The sequence below is a fragment of the Ictidomys tridecemlineatus genome, chromosome 3 (genome assembly GCF_052094955.1).
Source record: "Ictidomys tridecemlineatus isolate mIctTri1 chromosome 3, mIctTri1.hap1, whole genome shotgun sequence".
NCBI classification, from domain to species: domain Eukaryota; kingdom Metazoa; phylum Chordata; class Mammalia; order Rodentia; family Sciuridae; genus Ictidomys; species Ictidomys tridecemlineatus.
The window spans coordinates 19088304-19107311 of record NC_135479.1 but is presented as its reverse complement, the minus strand read 5'-3'; the positions used below and the strand labels follow the sequence as shown (position 1 = coordinate 19107311).

Genomic DNA, 19008 nt, shown 5'->3' with positions numbered 1-19008 from the left:
TCTAGACCCAGCAACTCAGGATTATCCTCTGGGATTATCGGCCCTCCCCACCATGCCTGGTTTACAATTGGTTTTTGTTTTCAAGCCCTTCCCGTTGTTCTGGACCCTTCTCCTATAGTATATCTGCTCCTCTGGGCTTCCTAGATGGCACTTGTTCTTCCTTCTCCTGGTCCCCTGGCTCTTCATGGGTGTCCCTCATCTCTGTCCCCTTCCTCCGTGAGCCTCGGCTCTCTTCTCATGTGACGCTCTCTACCCAGGCAGCTCGTGGGGCCCAGGTACCCTCTGCTCATGCTTCAATATCTCCAATATCTGAACAGTCTTCCAGGCACCCCAGGGTCAACAAGTTCACAGTTGAGCACCTCCCCTGCTCCCAACTTTTCCCTCCTCCTCTATTTCCCTACAGATTTGCTGTTACCACGATGCACAAAGGCCCAAACCTGAACACCGGCATCAACCTGACTCCTCCATTTTTCTTACCCCCGTCTGTACTTCATCAGTATAGTTTCTTGTCAAAAATCTCTCTGAACTCCATCCCTGCCTCCTGTCCCTACCCACCAATACCTTGGTTCGGGTCTTTGTCATTTCTTCTGGGATGATTGCAAAATATACTAATGGGCTTTTTACCCCCAGACCCTTCCGGCTCCAGCCCCTCCTCTCCATGACTGCTAGTGTTCTCTTTCTAAAAACAGATCAAAACATGGTGTTTTTGCCTGACAGCTTCCAGAGTCTCCCCACTGCCAAGGGAATAAAATCCAATTTTTTTTTTTTTTAATCTCACACAGGGAGGGCTTTCATAGACTGCTGAGCTTATCTTCCCCGCCCCCACCTTGGGCTGTACAGTTTGCTCAGCCTGCTGCCTCCTGTACCCACCTTTTTCACACTCTACCTTAATCACCCAGGTCCTTATCTGAAAATTGTTAGTTCCTCTGTCTGGCACAATTCTATTTGCATGGCATTCAAGGCCCTACTCTGTGATACCTCCGTCCACTTTCAGTGAAATAGTGGTCCTTGCTGGGTGTGGTGGCACAGGCCTGTAATCCTAGCAGTTTGGGAGGCTGGGGCAGGAGGATCCTGAGTTCAAAGCCAGCTTCAGCAATTTAGTGAGGTCCTAAGCAACTCAGTGAGACTCTGTCTATAAATAAAATTCAATATAGGGCTGGGGATGTGGCTCAGTGTTTAAGTGCCCCTGAGTTCAATCCCTGGTAGCAAAATAATAAAAAAAGGAAGTTGTCTTCTCCAAATTCTATCTCTAAAGAATACATGCACAGAGAATCCTTGGAGGAAGGGACGTGCTTATCTGCGGTCCTCATGCAGTCCAACGTGGAACGTTTAGCCAGCGTGGTTTGAGCTTTCACGGGAAGGCGTGCACGATTGTGCTCTAAGCTTCGGCTTAGCGGGCCTTTTTTGGCTGCGAAGTTGGTGGGTCTTTTTGCACTGGTACAAGAGCTCGTGGCGGGCCGCTCGGCGCCGTGACCTGGCCTCACTATGTTGGTGCTATTTGAAACGTCGGTTGGCTACGCCATCTTTAAGGTTCTAAATGAGAAGAAACTTCAAGAGGTTGATAGTTTGTGGAAAGAATTTGAAACTCCAGAGAAAGCAAATAAAATCATTCACAGCTCTGATGGAGGGCAAAATCAATAAGCAGTTGAAGAAAGTTCTAAAGAAAATAGTGAAAGAAGCATATGAACCTCTGGCTATAGCTGATGCTAAACTAGGAGGAGTCATAAAGGAAAAACTGAATCTCAGTTGTATCCATAGTCCTGTCGTTAATGAACTTATGAGAGGGATCCGATCACAAATGGATGGATTAATCCCTGGGGTAGAACCACGTGAAATGTCAGCCATGTGTCTTGGATTGGCCCACAGCTTGTCTCGATACAGATTAAAGTTTAGTGCTGATAAAGTGGATACAATGATTGTTCAGGCGATTTCCTTGTTAGATGACTTGGATAAAGAACTAAACAGGGGCTGGGGATGTGGCTCAAGCGGTAGCGCGCTCGCCTAGCATGCGTGCGGCCCGGGTTCGATCCTCAGCAGCACCACATACCAACAAAGATGTTGTGTCCGCTGAGAACTAAGAAAAAATAAATAAATGTTAAAATTCTCTCTCTCTCTGTCCCCCTCTCTCTCTCACTCTCTCTTTAAAAAAAAAAAAAAAAAAAAAAAAAAAGAACTAAACAACTACATTATGCGATGTAGAGAGTGGTATGGCTGGCATTTTCCTGAATTAGGAAAAATTATTTCAGATAATTTGACATACTGCAAGTGTTTACAGAAAGTTGGTAATAGGAGGAACTATGCTTCTGCCACACTATATGAATTCCTGCCAGAAGAAGTTGAAGCTGAAGTGAAAGCAGCAGCAGAAATATCTATGGGAACAGAGGTTTCTGAAGAAGATATTTGCAACATCCTGCATCTTTGTACCCAGGTGATTGAAATCTCGGAATATAGGACTCAGCTCTATGAATATCTACAAAATCAAATGATGGCCATTGCACCCAATGTTACAGTTATGGTTGGAGAATTAGTTGGAGCAAGGCTTATTGCTCATGCAGGTTCTCTTTTGAATTTGGCTAAGCATGCAGCTTCTACAGTTCAGATTCTTGGAGCTGAAAAGGCACTCTTCAGAGCCCTTAAATCTAGACGGGATACCCCTAAATATGGTCTTGTTTATCATGCTTCACTTGTGGGCCAGTCAAGTCCCAAACACAAAGGGAAGATTTCTCTAATGCTAGCAGCCAAAACCGTTTTGGCTATACGTTATGATGCATTTGGTGAAGACTCCAGTTCTGCAATGGGAGTTGAGAATAGAGCTAAATTAGAGGCCAGATTGAGAAACTTGGAGGATAGAGGGATAAGAAAAATAAGTGGAACAGGAAAAGCGTTAGCAAAAACAGAAAAGTATGAACACAAAAGTGAAGTGAAGACTTATGATCCCTCTGGTGATTCCACACTTCCAACCTGTTCTAAAAAATGCAAAATAGAACAGGTAGACAAAGAGGGGGAAGTAACTGAAAAGAAAGCCAAGATTAAAGTAAAAGTTGAAGAGGAGGAGGAAGAAGAAGTAGTACTAGTAGAAGAAGAGACATCTACCAAGAAGAAGAAGAAAAAGGATAAAAAGAAACACATTAAAGAAGAACCAGTTTCTGAGGAAGAGCCGTGTACCAGCACAGCAATTTCTAGTCCAGAAAAAAAGAAGAAGGAGAAGAAGAAGAAGAAGAAAGACATTGAGGACTAATGGAAAAGGAAACAATTTTGGCACCTGGAAACATCATGCTTAAGATTCAGATGGGAGTATGCCAGAGATGCTCTCTAAAATAATCAAGGAGAGGTTGAATGAAACAGTGATTAATCATCTCTAGCTTTTCACACTTGTGTCTTTCTTTATGTCAACTCTTGTTAACCTTATTATGTCAACATTTGTTAGAGTCTTTGATATATAAATAAAAATATTTTCTTTGTATTTTAAAAAAAAGAATACATGCACATCACTCTATATTGCAATTTTCTTTTTATTTTATTAATGTTTTTGAAATTTTTTTTAGTTGTAGTTGGACCCAATACCTTTATTTCTTTCTTTCTTTTTTTTTTTTTCTAAGAGAGAGTGGGAGAGAGAGAGAGAATTTTTAAAAAAATTTTTAAAACATTTTCGGCGGACACAACATCTTTGTTTGTATGTGGTGCTGAGGATCGAACCCGGCCGCCCGCATGCCAGGCGAGCGCGCTACCACTTGAGCCACATCCCCAGCCCCAATAACCTTTATTTCATTCACTTATTTTTATGTGGTGCTGAGGATCGAACCCAGGCAAGCAGTTCTACCGCTGAGCCACAATCCCTGCAATTCTTTCTTTCCTTCTTTTTTTTTTTTGATACTGAAGATTGAACCCAGAAGTGCTTAAACACTGAGCTGTATCTCCAGCCCTTTTTTATATTTTATTTAGAGACAGGGTCTCTCTGAATAGCTAAGTGCCTCACTAAATTGCTGAGACTGGCTTTTTTTTTTTTTTTTTTAAGAGAGAGAGAGAGAGAGAGAGAGAATTTTTTAACATTTATTTTTCAGTTCTCGGCGGACACAACCTTTGTTTGTATGTGGTGCTGAGGATCGAACCCGGACCGCACGAATGCCAGGCGAGCACGCTACCACTTGAGCCACGTCCCTAGCCTCTGAGACTGGCTTTGAACTCACAGTTCTCTTGCCTCAGCCTCCCAAGCCTCTGGGATTACTGGTGTGGGCCACTGCACCCAGCTGCAATTATTTTTCTACATCTGTAAATATCTTGCGCTCAGGAATATGTCTGACTTGACTAATGCCTGGCTGTGCCTGGCATGTACAGGCAGCTAATGGACACCTATTATTGGAGGAATAAATGAATATGCAAATGAATGAATTTTTTTGGTCCTTGGATTTACCTCCTTCTTATCTGTGAGTATAAACTGCAGAGGTGGATATGTACTTCTCACATCCTGTTTACCAATGTTTTCCCAGGATAGTGCCTGGCACATAGTAGGAACTCAGTGTTGGTGAATTGGTTGTGCAAAGTTCCCTGGATGTAGATTTCTTTGGAATAAAAAGCATCAAATAAACATTCCTGTCTTTATTTAATAGACGAAGGGCTGGGGATGTGGCTCAAGCGATAGCGCGCTCACCTGGCATGCGCAGGGCGCTGGGTTTGATCCTCAGCACCACATGAAAGTAAAATAAAGATGTTGTGTCCACCAAAAACTAAAAAATAAATATTGAAAAATTCTCTCTCTCTTAAAAAAAAAAAAAAAACAGATGAAGCAACTGAACTTGGAAAGTTTAGATACCTCTTCCTTCGTGCATGGAAACATCAGATATTCCAAGGGACAGGGCACAGTTTCTGCCGGGTCCCTTGGTTAGGGGTTGCTGACCAGCATAGAACCCTCAGCATACATGGAAATTTTATATCACCAGTTGAGCAGCCTCCTAGGAGCGTGTTGTTCTGGGTAGGCTATTGATCTCCTCACTGGAGTTTGTATTCCAAGAAGAGGCCTCTGTGACAGACCCTGATTTAGGGTAAGGGAAGTGAGTCACTCTCCAAAGGTCCAAACTGTAAGGGACACTGAAAAACTCAGTAAAACTTAACATGATATTTTTTTAAAAAATGGTAAACTACTCATTGGGCCAGCTGCCTATTTTAAAAAATAGTTTTATTGGACCACGTGCTGGGATAAAGGTAAGATGGATGAGGCAGGGTATTGAGGGCAGGCTGAGATCTTGATTTTGAGACTGATATTTTACCATCATGGTCTTTTGCATTAATTTTGAATTCTTAAAAACAATTGCATTAAGATACTATCTATCTTGGTATCTGAGTTTTCTTAAGTTTTCTTCTCTTAAGTTATGTGACTGAGAGAAGCACTTCACTGGCCTTTCAGAACCTTCCCTCAGTGTCCTGGGAACCTGAGTTGGGCAGATGCAGCCCAGGATGAGGTTCCCTGGGGCTTACTTTCCCTGGATCCCTGGCTGACCTAGATGAAGCAGCTCAATCTTCAGAGATTGTAGCATGAAGTTTTAGTTTGGTTTCTTTAGGAAATTAGGGTCTCCCCTCTCATACTGGTGGCTATGAGTCAGCCACCAGAGGTAACAGGCTGGATTCTAACTGTCATGTGAATCTGTCCTTCTCCCATCCCCTGCTGTAGCCTCCCCCACCTTCTGATTGGTCTCCTTGACACTAGCCTTTCTCTCTGCATCCCTTCAGGGCACCTGGATAAAGTGCACATCTTGCCTCAGGGTTAAACTCTTCCCTGGTTAAACTCTCCAGTGCCCTTGGCACAAAGTTCCCATGCCCCAAAGCGACAAAGACTTTCCTTGACCAAATTTGAGTTAGGCCCCTCTGAGTCCTCTTTTTGATGAATCCCTGACTTTGGGCTTTGTCCTGGGACCATTTAGCCTGGTTGCAGCAAGAATCCTGCTAGGACAGTTTAGCAAACCCGCTTCCCCCACTTGATATCTGATTAAATTCCTCATCCTCTGTAGTTATAACTTATCAATTTGATCTGTCTTCAGCAAGAATCCTCTCACCTTGATGTGTAGTAATTTTTCATCTACTGACTCCACCCTGGTCTTGGCTATAAATCTCTTTTTTTTTCCTGGGGGCAGGGGGTGACCCAGGTACTCAGGGTCTCATTAAGTTGCTTAGTGCCTCGCTAAATTGCTGAAGCTGGCTTTGAACTTGTGATCTTTTTGCCTTAGCCTCCCAAGCTGCTGGGATTCCAGGCATGTGCCATGTGCCTGGCCTAAATCCCTTCTTATCCTTGTTGTATTTGGAGTTGAGTCTCATCTGTTTACCCCAGTGTATTAGTAGTCTCCTCCAGTGTAGGTTTCCTTTCCTTCTCTCTCTCTCTCTCCTTAGTACCAGGGATTGTATCTAGAGGTACTTAACCATTGAGTCATATCCCAGCCCTTTTTATTTTGAGACAGTCTTGCTAAGTTGCCGAGGCTGGCTTTTTGTTGTTGTTTTTATGGTTCTTTTTAGAGATACATGACAATAGAGTGTATTTTGACATATTACACATACATAGAGCATAACTTCCCATTCTTTCTCATTTTTGTGGTTGAACATGATGGTCATATGTTCACATATGAACATAGGAAAGTTATTTCCAATTCATTCCACCGTCTTTCCTACTAAGGCTGGCTTTGAACTTGCGATTCTCTTGCCTCAGCCTCCCAAGTTGCTGGGATTATAGGAGTGAGCCACTGTGCCTGGTCTTCCTTACTATCTTTAATAAGTGTTATTAATACTTTTTTTAAAAATATTTTTTAGTCATCAATGGACCTTTATTTTATTAATTTAGGTGCGGTGCTGAGAATCAAATCTAGTCCCTCACTCATGCTAGGCAAGTGCTCCACCACTGAGCCACAACCCCAGCCCAATGAATACTTTTTTTTTTTTTGGTACCACGGACTGAACTCAGGGGCACTTGACCACTGAGCCACATCCCCAGCCCTATTTTGTATTTTATTTAGAGACAGGGTCTTCGTTCCTCCCCTTGGCTGAGGCTGGCTTTGAACTCAGGATTCTCCTGCCTTAGCCTCCTGAGCCGCTGGGATTATGGGAGTGCACCACTGCAGCCGATTCTCACAAATACTCTATTATTTTACACATCAGGTGGCCTTCCTAAGCCACCCTAGCCTTTGGATTCTCTGCTGCAGCCTCACCAGACCCCTCCTGGTTAGAGCACCTGAGTCCTTTTCTTCCCTGCTTCTCTCTGAACTCACATCTCCTTATTTGCCTTCTGAACCAGCTCAGAGTCCCTTCTGTGCCTTGTGACGCCTCTCTGCTCACCCACGTGATTCTGTTGGCTTCTCTGTGTCATAGTTATTTATTTACAGATCTGTGTCCCCACCACACTGTGAGCTCCTCGAGGGCAGGTCATGTTCATTTTGTATTCCCTCTGCCCACACCCCCTGGTATAGGCCCTGGCACAAAAAAGGCACCGAGTGAATGAGTGAGCCAATGGCTGGCTGGCTGGATGGATGGAAAGGATAGCATTGGAGGGGAGAAAAAATAATTCTTTCCTCGTTCATTACAAGGTTCATGGTTTGAGATCCTTATAACAAAAGACAGATTCGTGAGAAAAAAACACCTAAATGTATTTACTATGTTTTCCATGACATGGGAGGCTTCATAAGTGAAATGAAGACTCATACAACAGGGGAAAGTGGGTATTTGTACTGAGGCTAGATGAAGAGTGGATGGTCATGCAGAAGCAAGACTGGACAAAGGGGTGTGATCTAAGCAGATGTGATAACCTGGGGGGCAGCGTAGGGAGCCTGTGGGTTCAGGCATCTCTGACTTCATTCCTCTCCTTCAGGTTCAGGAACTGTCTGGAATAAAGATCCCAAGACCTGATTGAAAAGCAGATCAGAGAATTCTTTTGTGATTGGCTTCAGGGGAGAATGGCAGAAGGGCAGGGAGGTCTTGCTTCTATCTTTTCTTAAGAGACCAGGGGGCCTGAATTTTGGGGTAGTGGCCCTGAACTCTGCTGCTGTCTCTTATACTCCTTCAGGATTTGCCATTTAGCAGAATTCTGAGCAAATCCCTAATCCCTATTGTCATTTCAGAACTCACAGCATCAGATTCTGGTGGAGGTGAAGGATTCCTGGTGCCCCAGCATCAGGGAGGATGGGTGAGAAGGCCACCTTGGGAGAGCTGGGTCATTCCAGGGGAGGAAATTAAAAGTAAATTGAATTAATTAGTTTTCATATTGAACCCTGCTTCTTGAGTGTGCTAAATGTCTGATTAAACAAACAACTGAAAAGATAGACTCACTTTGCAATCATTTTTCTATAGTAAGAGAAAAGAGGAAAAAAAAAAAACAAAGATGTTGATTTAAGATACAACCCGGGGATGGGGGGTTGGGGACACCTGGCGAGGGCTCCTGTTGTTTAGGGTCGGAGGTCACAGGAGCAGCTGCTGCCTGGGGATCAAGCTCAAGGTTCTGGAGGGATGGAAAAACCTGGCCTGACGCTTTTCCTCAGCGGACCCTTAACTGCTAACAGGAGCCAGCTGACGAACACAAACAGAGGCGCTGTGACCGGCGCAGATCCCAGCTTCCTCTGAAATTTCCAGGCCTCTTTTTTCCTGTCGGATTCCAGACAGATGAAATTTTCCTGGCCCTGGACCGTTCCTGGCAGCATCTCCCCTCTGAATCACCATAAATCAGGGCTGGGGGTGAGCAGTGGGATTTTTCTGATTGACAAGCTGCTGCCCTGGTAAAATGGGGCTCTGCTTCCTGGGCTAAAAATAGCTGGGGGTTGGGTGGGGGGTGGCTTGCCTGAGTCCTCCACATTGCTGGTATCTGCTTCGTATTTTAAATATTCCTATCTGTGATTATTATTTCATCCAGGAGTTCCCATGGACGTGCTTATGTGGGCCGCTGGGGGCCATGGTGGTCGTAAGTGACACCATTGTTAGGGGGATCACATGGGGGGCCTGTGCATTCCTCAAAGCCTCCATCATCCGCAGAGCCCCCAATTAATTTTAATACAAACACCGGATTTGGCCTCCCCCACGCCTTTGCAGCCATAACACATGAGGTCATGCTGCTTTGGTTAACCAACCCGAGGAGTAGCTGGGGCTTGGGGGCTTCCAGGTCTCTGGGAGGCTGGGGTGGCTGTCCTCCCTGGCTCAGGCAGGGCTGTTTACTGCAAGGGAGTCTGCACCTGCACTCTCGACCTTCCTTCCTCAGAAATCCTGAAACCTTTGATTTTTTTTTTTCTTGCCCCAGTCCCTCTCCTGTCTCAAACCACTCCCTGGCCAGTGTGCCACCCCACCACCCCTATAGTTCTTTGAAATTCTCTCCCTCTGGGTGTTCTTGCAAACACATCTTCATCCCCCTGGAACCTGGTGTTACCTTTTATCTGGCTCCTTGTTCACTGCAGGGGTTTCCTCCTCCAAGAAGCCTTCTAGAAGAGACTGGCTGGTTGCGGAGCTCTGTTCAGGGGAGGAGGGCAGTTGCTGTCCCCTGGCAGAGCTTCTGGGCAGGAGGGCTGATTTGGGGTCATGTTGAAACTGGAGTTTTGATTTGAGACTAGATTCCCCACTTTGCCAGTTTCCTCTGGGTTTCTGTCTTGCAAATTTTGAAGAATAAAGTTCACAGGCAATCATGGAAGGGAAGAGTAAACGGAGCAGGATTTATTTAAGAGAAAAGAGATATAACTCCCACCATGCGGGAGGGGACCTGACAGCAGAAAAATCTGTTTTGGTGTGCCATCTTGGGCGTTTAGGTATGGTTCTGGGTAAAGCATGGAGCAAAATGTATGTTCAATAAGCATGGAAAAGTACCAGGCTATTGTGGGTTCACCCCCATCTTCCTTCCTATAACTTCACCTGGGGTCACCCCCACCTTCTGTTTTCCATCTCTGGGACAAAGGAGTTGGGTGAAGGTGAGCCTCAAGTTCTTTTTTATTATTATTATTATTATTTAATTTTTTCATTGTGGATGGACATAATACCTTTTATTTATTTATTTTATGTGGTGCTGAGGATTGAACCCGGCGCCTCAGGAGTGCTAGGCAAGTGCTCTACCACTGAGCCCCAGCCCCAGCCCAAGCTTCAAGGTCTTTAACATTTAAATAGGCCTTTACATTTGAAATGGTGCTCATTAATATTCTACCTTTTAGCTTCCAAGTTTGGTTCCTGTGTTTATGACTGACACTGATATTCTTCTTCAAAGTGTGAGGATCACCCTAAACAAGGTGAAGGAGAGTGAACCCTGCAATCCACAGGTGCCCCTGAAAGCTGAAACAGGAGGGCTACTGATTCAGTTGCAAGCCAGCAGGATGAAGCAGGGCTCAGTAGTTCAGCTTGATTTTCTCCTTCTGAGAAATCTTGGATGATGAAAGGAACTGGAGACCCAGCCTTCCCTTGAATTAGTCAACATCCCAGTCCCCTTTCCTGACACATTATGCTCTAGCCACACAATTGGGTGAGATCTCATCCTCTGCCCCAACTGTGAACTCCTTGAGAATGCATCTTTTAAACAAAAATATGTGAGGCTATTGTGCTATTGTTTGGACTGAGCTTCTGCACTAGGCTCCAACAGACCAGAGCAAACCAAAATGGAATCACTTATACTAACTGAAACTTTAAGGAAGGAGATACTCCAAAACAGATCAGTTTTGCTGAAAACATGAGATGATATCTGAGTCAATGTAATAAGGAAGTCCCTCTGCTTTAACCCTAACAAAAAAGTAAACTGAAGTTAACTAATGTTAGTTATTTTTAAAAAAATTGTTCTCTTTCCTTACCAAACCCATTGTTGTCCCGTGGGAACTCTCATTCTATTTTATAGAATGGAGGTGGATCCTATTAATGAATTGTGAATAAAAGCCAATTTGATTTATGACTAAATTGGTTGCAGATTTGTCATTTGACTCATGTCTTCGTTGTCTTTGCAGCCACCCTTTCCACACTTAGAGCTATTTCCTACAGTGTCTCCAACGCACATGTCTTTTATGCCTCCACGCCTCTGCCTCCCTGCTTAGCGCTCCCCTTGTTCCTTTTTTGCTAGTACAACTCATCCATTTAGGACCAAGTCCACGTGCGAGGCCACCTCTGTGCTGGTCACAGAGGCTTGCCTGCTCCTCAGGGCTTTCACATGGAAGCAACTTCATGGGTTTGTTTCCTGCACCAGATAGAACATCTCCTTGTTAATTTCTTTCTCTAGCCTCTAGTGCGAGCCTCAGCAAGGGCATTTTGAATTAGATGGCACCTGCCCATTGTTTTTGGAGACTGTTCTGGTGAGGGGGATCAGGTAGGGACTTTGCTCACCCTTTAACTGCCAGGGCTGAGCTGAGTGAGGAGTCTGTAAGCGAGGATGTCCCTGTCTTGCCACAAGTTCAGCTGAAAGGGGAAACAGGCTGGGGTAGAGCTGAGAAGAGCCAGGCAGCTGCCTCAGGTCAGACAGCAGGGATTCCAGAGTCCAGCCATAGAGGGTTCAAAGCTCAATTCTCTTCTAACCACCTGTGTCAACTTGCGCAAGTTATTTGTTGTCATTGAACCTTGGATTCTTCTTTTGCAAAATGGGGATACTAACCCTCACTTCCAAGGCTGTGGCGAGGAAGAAAGAGGATAGCATATGCCAGGCTTCAGGCACATGGCTGGGCAGGGGCTGCCTGATCCTCTAACCAGAACTTCAGAATCAGGACTCGGTGCTTTATCTCTGCAGGTTCCAGGAGTGGCTCCCTCTCCCCAGGACCCCTCCTAATTTTCTGACAATAACAGAGGACAGCAGTCTGCAAGGGGAGTCCATCAGGGCTGGAAGCATGCATTTCACCCAGGCTGGTTTCAGCTAAAAACCCAGACCTCAGACAGGAGGGAGGAAAAATTATTAAAGGATTAAATCCAGAATAATCCTATAAGCCCCAGGAGGCTCAGAAAGCAATAAGCCATGGACTTAAAATCTGATCTGTGAAGTCACGGGGGTGGAATCGACATCCAAATGCAGGGAGTGGGTTTCCAGTGTGCAGTGTGGTCAGATCTTTTCTAAAATATGGCCTCATTTTGGCCACTTGGACAGCATTTTTTTCCTCATCTTGTCATGGTTTTTAATAACAAGGAGCGAGCTGTAGGAGTGGGGGAACTTTTGCTAAGATTCCACAAAAATAAAAATTTAATTAAAATACACAAGTCGTGAAATTCCATCCTTGTAAAGTGAGACATCTTGGGACTCTGCCCCGAGCAGAGCTTGCTCCCTGGGGTCCCAGGTTCACACCGGCTCCTCCTTGGGCCCTGTTGGAGGAGACACAGCCTGATTTGCTGTGTGTGGCTGGTTGCGTGAGGAGGCATCTTCCGGCTCCTCCTCTGAACTCTCTCTGGGGTGAAGCAGATCCCCAGTGACCTGTTCAGAAAGGCCAGGAGGGTCATGGGGCTAGAGTGGGGGCTGTTTTATGGGACTGGAGGCAGGTTCCTGCATGTGAGCTCCAGGAGGGACGGGGTGTCCTGGGATTTGGGGGAAGAAAATATAGTTTCCAATTTTTCCCAGGAAAGGGGCAGGGAGGAGGGAGAGAGAAGCCCCAGAGATTTAGAGCTAGGGATTCTTGCATTCTGGTCCCCATGATGTACAACTAGCTGGGCCACATGAACAACTCACCTCTCTGTGGGTCTCAGTTTCCCCATCTGTAAAATGAATTGAGGCTAGATCAGGGATTTTCCAAGCACACATTGAGAAGTCTTAAGAATCTCATAAAACCTCCTTGGGTCTTCCCAGGGGTCTCTGAGGGTCAAGGTTACCCTCCTCTGGCCTCCTTCCTTGCTTCCTTTTCTCCATTTCACAGATTGGGTTTTGTTTGAACAAAGGGTGCCGAGGCTGAAAAAGCTTGAATCCTCTGAGGACCCTTCTGGCTGGAACAGTCTGTGATCTGCCCTTCAGCATCTGGCCCCAGCCTCCATCTGGCCTTGCTCTGGTGCAGGAGGACCTCGGCCCCTCCCACTACCATCTCTTTCCCTTTTCTCTCTTTTCTGAGTCAGGCCTCTCTTTCGACAATTTGACGAAAGCTTCCAATCTTCTCCTTAGAAAACACTTATAGGACAAAATATATACCGATTGAGTATGTCTTATCTAACATGTTTGGGACCAGAGGTGTTTGGGATTTTTTCCCCCCAATTTTGGAAGAGTTGTGTATACAGAGTGAGATATCTTGGGGATGGGACCCAAGTCTAAACATGAATGCATTTACGCTTATATATACCTCATATACATTGGCCAACCATAATATTATTCAATATTTTTAACAATGTGCATGAAACAATGTTTCGTGGTATGGACTTTTCCATTGTGGCAATAAGTTGGTGCCAAAAGGTTTTGGATTTGGAACATTTTGGACTTCAGATTTTTGAATTAGGCATGCTTCACGTGTACATACTGTAAAATATAACTATTAGAGTATCAATATCCCTTTTGGGAAAGAGACTGTCTGTGAGAAAATGATTCAATGGGGCCATGAGCCCCAGGGCCAGGTATGAACGTGGGGCAGAACTGGGAGAACTGTGGGCCTCTGGATGTGAAGATAGTGCTCTGTATAAGAAAAGGCTAATTCTGTGGACCTTCTCCCTGTCCTGCAGGTACTTCCAGTGTTTGGCTCTGGCCCAATGCAGACCTGGAAGTCACCTCTTCCCTATGTCTTTAATCTCTAAAACTGTCTCTGGTCTGAGCTCCTCCCATATCCCAAATCTCATTCGTGTTATTTTTTCTCACACAGAAGATTCCAGGGCTGAGGACTTCACCCCTCACACACAGGCTTCTCTAGCTCACTCTGAGATGTGATCCAGACATTTCCATGGGAACTTTCTGGGCTGTTCTGACTATGGGGTAAGCTTGGCATTCTGCATCTGGTTGAGTTCTCTTCCCCCTCAGGACTAGGTACCTGTCCCAAGAGAATAAAAGTCTACTGCCACCCCCATCCCTTCCTCCCCACTCCTGAGGACATGTTCCTCCCAATGACATAATCTCTGGCACAGGGTCTCAGCTGGAAGGAGCAGCCGTGGGTCACCCGCTGCAGCTAGCTCTAGCCTGGGAGCTGCCACCACTCTGTCCTAGGCCTCAGCTCCTGCGGAATTTATTGCTACCCGTTTTTGTTGGATCTGACAACTACAGAAAGTTGGAGAAAGGATTTTGAATTTGTCCCAAGGAAATAATTCAAAAGAAGAAAAGCATTACAGGCAAGATGGTGTCCTGTGGTATGACACTGATCAGCATCAACCTAGAAGTCTAATAATGAGAATAATCAACAATTGCCCTGCATTTCACATTTCTTCCCTGTACCTTGCAATTACCCTGGCAGCTGGGTAAGCACTTGGCCCAAGTTTATAAAATGAAGCAGAGCTAGACTTTGAACCTGAGATCTTTTGACTATATCTCTATGGTGATATTCCTTCCACTTGATTTTATCACTTGCCTTACACAGCTTAAGTTTGCTAAAAAATGCCTTTTTTTTTTTTTTTGGTCAGTGACATGGTTCAAACCTAGGTTCTCATGGGTGTTAAGCCTGCACTCTACAACACAGCTACATCCCCATTTCCCAAGAAATCAAACTTTCATTGATTGCTGGCTTACTGTGTGCCAGGTACTGTGCCAGGCATGCTACAGATGTATAAATATGAGCACATATGTATGCTCAGCAGACCTTTCTCCAAGCTCTGTGAGATGGACGTTATTTTAAAGATGAGGAAACTGAGACTCAGAGTGGGTTATTTCTCCAGAGTCACAGATGCACTTTCAGGTTCTAATTATTGTAATTAACAAAGCAATGAATTGCATCCTGATTCCATCTTTTTTCTTTTTAAGAATTATTTCCCTTAGAATAAACCAAAATGGGGCTGGGGATATAGCTCAGTTGGTAGAGTGCTTGCCTTACATACACAAAGCCCTGGGTTCAATCGCCAATACCACTAATAAAAAAATGAAAAAAAAAAAAGAATAAAGCAACTCTGAACCTCAGTCTCTTTTTTTGCAGTCATTGTTTTGTAGGGTTGTGCTAAGATGAGATATCCTATGTAAGAGCAACTGGCAAAGTAAGCAACATATAATAAGTCTCAGTTGATGTGGATTTCCTGTCTTCCTTTCAAAACCCTTGACAGCAGGCATAGTAAATGAGACTCATTGTTTTGTTTAACAAGATGACTCTGGAATGGGTGAATACTTAACCATGGACACAGGTGGCCCAGAGTTGGCAGTATAAAGGAATACAGGGGACACAGAATTAAGTCTGCAGAGTCCTCACCTGGCTAAGACAGGCAGCAAGATAGTTTTCTAATGCTACTGTCAAGTCCTGTATTTGAATTTTAAAAATCACTGACTCAAGTCCACAACAGTGGGTGAATAGGTTTTCCTTGCAGTTTGTGGGACATAGAAGGGTTTTAGTCACACACAAGGTCAGAATGAATCATCTGTGAGATATGTCCATTAAAATGCTAATGGCATCTTGAGTGGGAATAATGGACAGTGTCCATCACTCAGGAGGAAATAGTTCTGTTGCAAGACCACATCTAGAGTGTTGTGAGCCATTCCAGGCACCATATTACAGGAGGGACATTGATCTATTGAGTATAGACAGAGGAAGGGGGAAGGGTCTGGAAATAAATGGAGGCTGGAGGAACAAAGATGTTGGACCGTATATTAGTTATTACTTGACATGTAACAAATTATACCCAAACTTAGTGGCTTAAATAAAACCCCAGACACTTATTATCTCCTGGTTCCTGTGGGTCTGAAATCTGGGTGTGGCTTAGTTAGGTCCTCTGCTTAGGGTCTCCCAGGGCTGCAACTAGGGGTGTTGTCATCTTACCTTAACCAGGGAGGAGGATCTACTTTGAATTCACTCTCATGACAGTTGGCCATCAGATCCTTGCCCTGTAGGTCCCTCCATTAGGGCAGTTCACAATATAACAACTGACTTCTCCCAGAATGTGGGCTCAGAGAGAGGAAGAGAGTGAGACAAATGGATATCACTGTCTTTTGGAAAGCTAAAATGGAAGTGACATCCCATCACTTTTACCCTGTTCTTCCTTTTCTTTTTTTTGATATCAGGGATTGAACCCAGAGTGCTTAACCACTGATATATCCTCAGTCCTTTTCATTTTTTATTTGAGACAGGGTCTTGCTGACTTGCTTGGGGCCTTGCTAAGGTGCCAAATCTGGCATCAAACTTTTGACCCTCCTACCTCATCCTCCTGAGGTGTGCAGCATTGTTACCTGGCTGCCCTGAGATTTAGTTCACTCAAAGGGAGTAGAGATTATACAGGGATGTGGGCATAGCAAATGGGACTCATCTCTTAAAGGTTGCCTAGCCCAGCCAGGAGAAGAGCATTTGAGATAGAGGTGAAGACAGAGTACCAACTCACTCTTTGTTAAGAAGGGTCGCTTGTTGCTGGGCCCAGTGGTGCATGCCTATAATCCCAGCAGCTCCAGGAGGCTGAGATAGGAGAATTGCAAGTTCAAAGCCAGCCTCAGCAATGGTGAGGTGCTAAGCAACACACTGAAATCCTGTCTCTCCATAAAATAGTGCCTCTGAGTTCAATCCTTGGTACCCCACCCCTAAAAAAAGAAGGGTCTCTTCTTGCAGAGCGTGCTGACTGCATCACCCAGGGTACACATGCATGGAAAAATGTCAGGGAGGCCAGTCAGCTGGAGTGTCAATTACAACTCCCCAATAATGGAAAGGACTCCCTGGGTAGATAGTGAGCTCTCTATCCCTGGTATTGTCTAAGCAGAAGCTAATGCTTAGGTAAAACCAGGCAAGTGGTGAAGGTTCTGGTTTGGATGGCAGGCTAGACCATGTGTTTCCAACTCTAAGAGCCTGATTTTCTGCCATTTGGACTTTCAGGTATTTGCAGTTCAGGAATGATTACTGATGTAATTGTTACTCAATCTTGGCAGAAACTATTTAAATAGCAAGCTTTTCAGCTTTTTAAAAATAAAAATTCAATTTTTAGCTGGGTGTGGTGGTGCACGCCTGCAATTCCAGGTACTCAGGAGGTTGAGGCTGGAGGATGGCAAGTTTGAGTCCAGACTTAGCAACTAAGTGACATTATTTGAATGTCTCAAACATTCAAATAAAAATAAAAATAATAATAATAATAATAATAGCTGGGGAATGTAGCTCAGTGGTAAAGCACCAACCAGTACTACAAAAGATAAAGTAAAAAAAACAAAGAAAAGAAAAAGGATTCAATTTACAAAGTGGTAGGTAAGGGGTAGAACTACCCTTTGTTGACTTCCTGTGATTGGCCAGGCACTGTGTCATTGGGTAATTGTGACAGCCATCACATCTTCTGACAAGGAAAACGAGGCTGAAAGAGGTGAGGTGATAGGCTCAGGTCACACTTCTGGGCAGCAGCTGAGTTGGAACTTCAACCTGGTTAACTAGGTATGAAGGCGAGCATGGTTGGAACAAGGCAAGAGCTTTGGACCTCTCCTGGGTGGGCAGCAAGGCCCTAAGTCAGATGGTTCAGGCTCTTAGGGACTGCACAACAGTGAGGGAATAGCCATCATTCACTTCTGCCGACTTGATCATGACTTCTAGCATCAGGCCAGCCCCAGTCTAAGGAGGTGCCCTCTCTTGGGTCCCTGCAGGCCCTTGGACTTGGATTCTTTGGCAGCATTGCTCAATCTGAACTTTCCTCCCTTCTGGTCTCGCTTATGGCCCCTGCTAGACCACAAGCTCCTCTTTAGCACAGAGTATGTCCCAATTTGTGGCCATCTCCATGGTTTTTAGAACATAGTAGGTCCTCCTAAAATATTGACCCGAGACAGTTAGCCAAGGCCGGGAGGACACTGTGGGTTCATTTCATGTGCTTCACATTCTCCTCGCCATGTAATACTGTCCTTTGTTGTGAGGAATTTGACTGGTTTAACTTGTCCTCAGTTCCATCTGCTGGTCATTTTCCCTGGCTTTCTCATTTCATATTGTCCAGAAAACTGGCCTGTGAGTTTTTATTCAGTCTAAACTACACAGAATGTAGTTTAGACTGACTTCACAGAGACCCCCCAAGGTAATCTTGTCTCCTATAACAGCTAAGACCCTGGGTTAATATGGGGGCCCAGGCTGTTTCTTTCTTATTGATCCACCATCCCTGAGCATTGCTTTTTTTTTTTTTTTTGGTCACTCAGCCACCCATAGAGTGGTGTCCTTATCTGCATGGTTCCAGACAGATCTCTACTACCTCTGCATTCATATTCCAGGTGGAAGAAGGGGTGTAGGAAAAGCTCTGACTCCATTTTTGATGGTTGACTGCAGGCAGCTTTAAGCTCCACCCCTCTCTTTCTGAGAAGCCAATGAGAAATCCCAGGTCCTCCCTCCTTTGGCGCCTGCAGGAAGTTCAAACTGCACAGGAACCCTCACTCCAGCCTCATTCCCCAACCAACTCAAAAACCTTAGGCCAGTCCCTGTTCTCTCTTCTTCCCAGAGAGCCTCATTATGTGAGTAAATAAACTATTCATCCTCTTTTTGGTATGTGTGTAGTGTGGTCTGCCTTGACATTTGAACCCAATTTTGGGTGGGGTTCCATTATGTCTTTGCAGCTGGTCACAAAACAAAAGGGAAATGGGCAAAGCTCTCATTGCCTAGAAGGCATGCATGGCATTTCTGCTTGCTTCCCGTTGGTCATCACAGAGTCACGTGAGGAGCTAATGAGCCATACCTAAGCTGCAAGGGAGGCTGGAAAATGTAGTGTCTACTGGGCCTCCATGGGCTCAGCTGAAATTCTAGGGTTTGTTGCTAAAGGAAGAAGGGGAGAATGATACTATCAGTCACATCACCAGTTTACAGATGCAGAAAAGATACTTAGGTTAAATAAATTGCTCAAGATAACACAGCCAGAATTCCATATCCATCAGCCCTGGTGCTATTGCAGAGAGACGTGCCACTTGTCTACTAAAAGTCATCCCAAGCAAACTATTCTCCTTGAGGGCAGGGCATGTGCCTTTCCTTTCTGGTAGTAAGTGCCCAGTCAGCACTGGTTGTTATTGTGAGAGAA

At 44.8% G+C, this 19008-nt stretch overlaps 1 long non-coding RNA gene and 1 pseudogene across 2 annotated transcripts in view; both read left to right on the top strand.

Annotated features, from left to right (window-relative positions):
- Positions 1-14971, top strand: part of LOC144375614 (uncharacterized) — a 29801-nt gene extending 14830 nt beyond the window's left edge. The window contains exon 3 of one of the 2 annotated variants that reach the window (XR_013435631.1): positions 13734-14971. This is a non-coding gene — a long non-coding RNA (uncharacterized LOC144375614). Of the gene's footprint in view, positions 1-8093; positions 8295-13733 lie in introns of those variants that run through there. The other variant, XR_013435630.1, reaches the window with a different exon arrangement.
- On the top strand, positions 1306-3463 carry LOC144375609 (nucleolar protein 58-like; annotated as a pseudogene).
- Positions 14972-19008: the final 4037 nt, after the last annotated feature.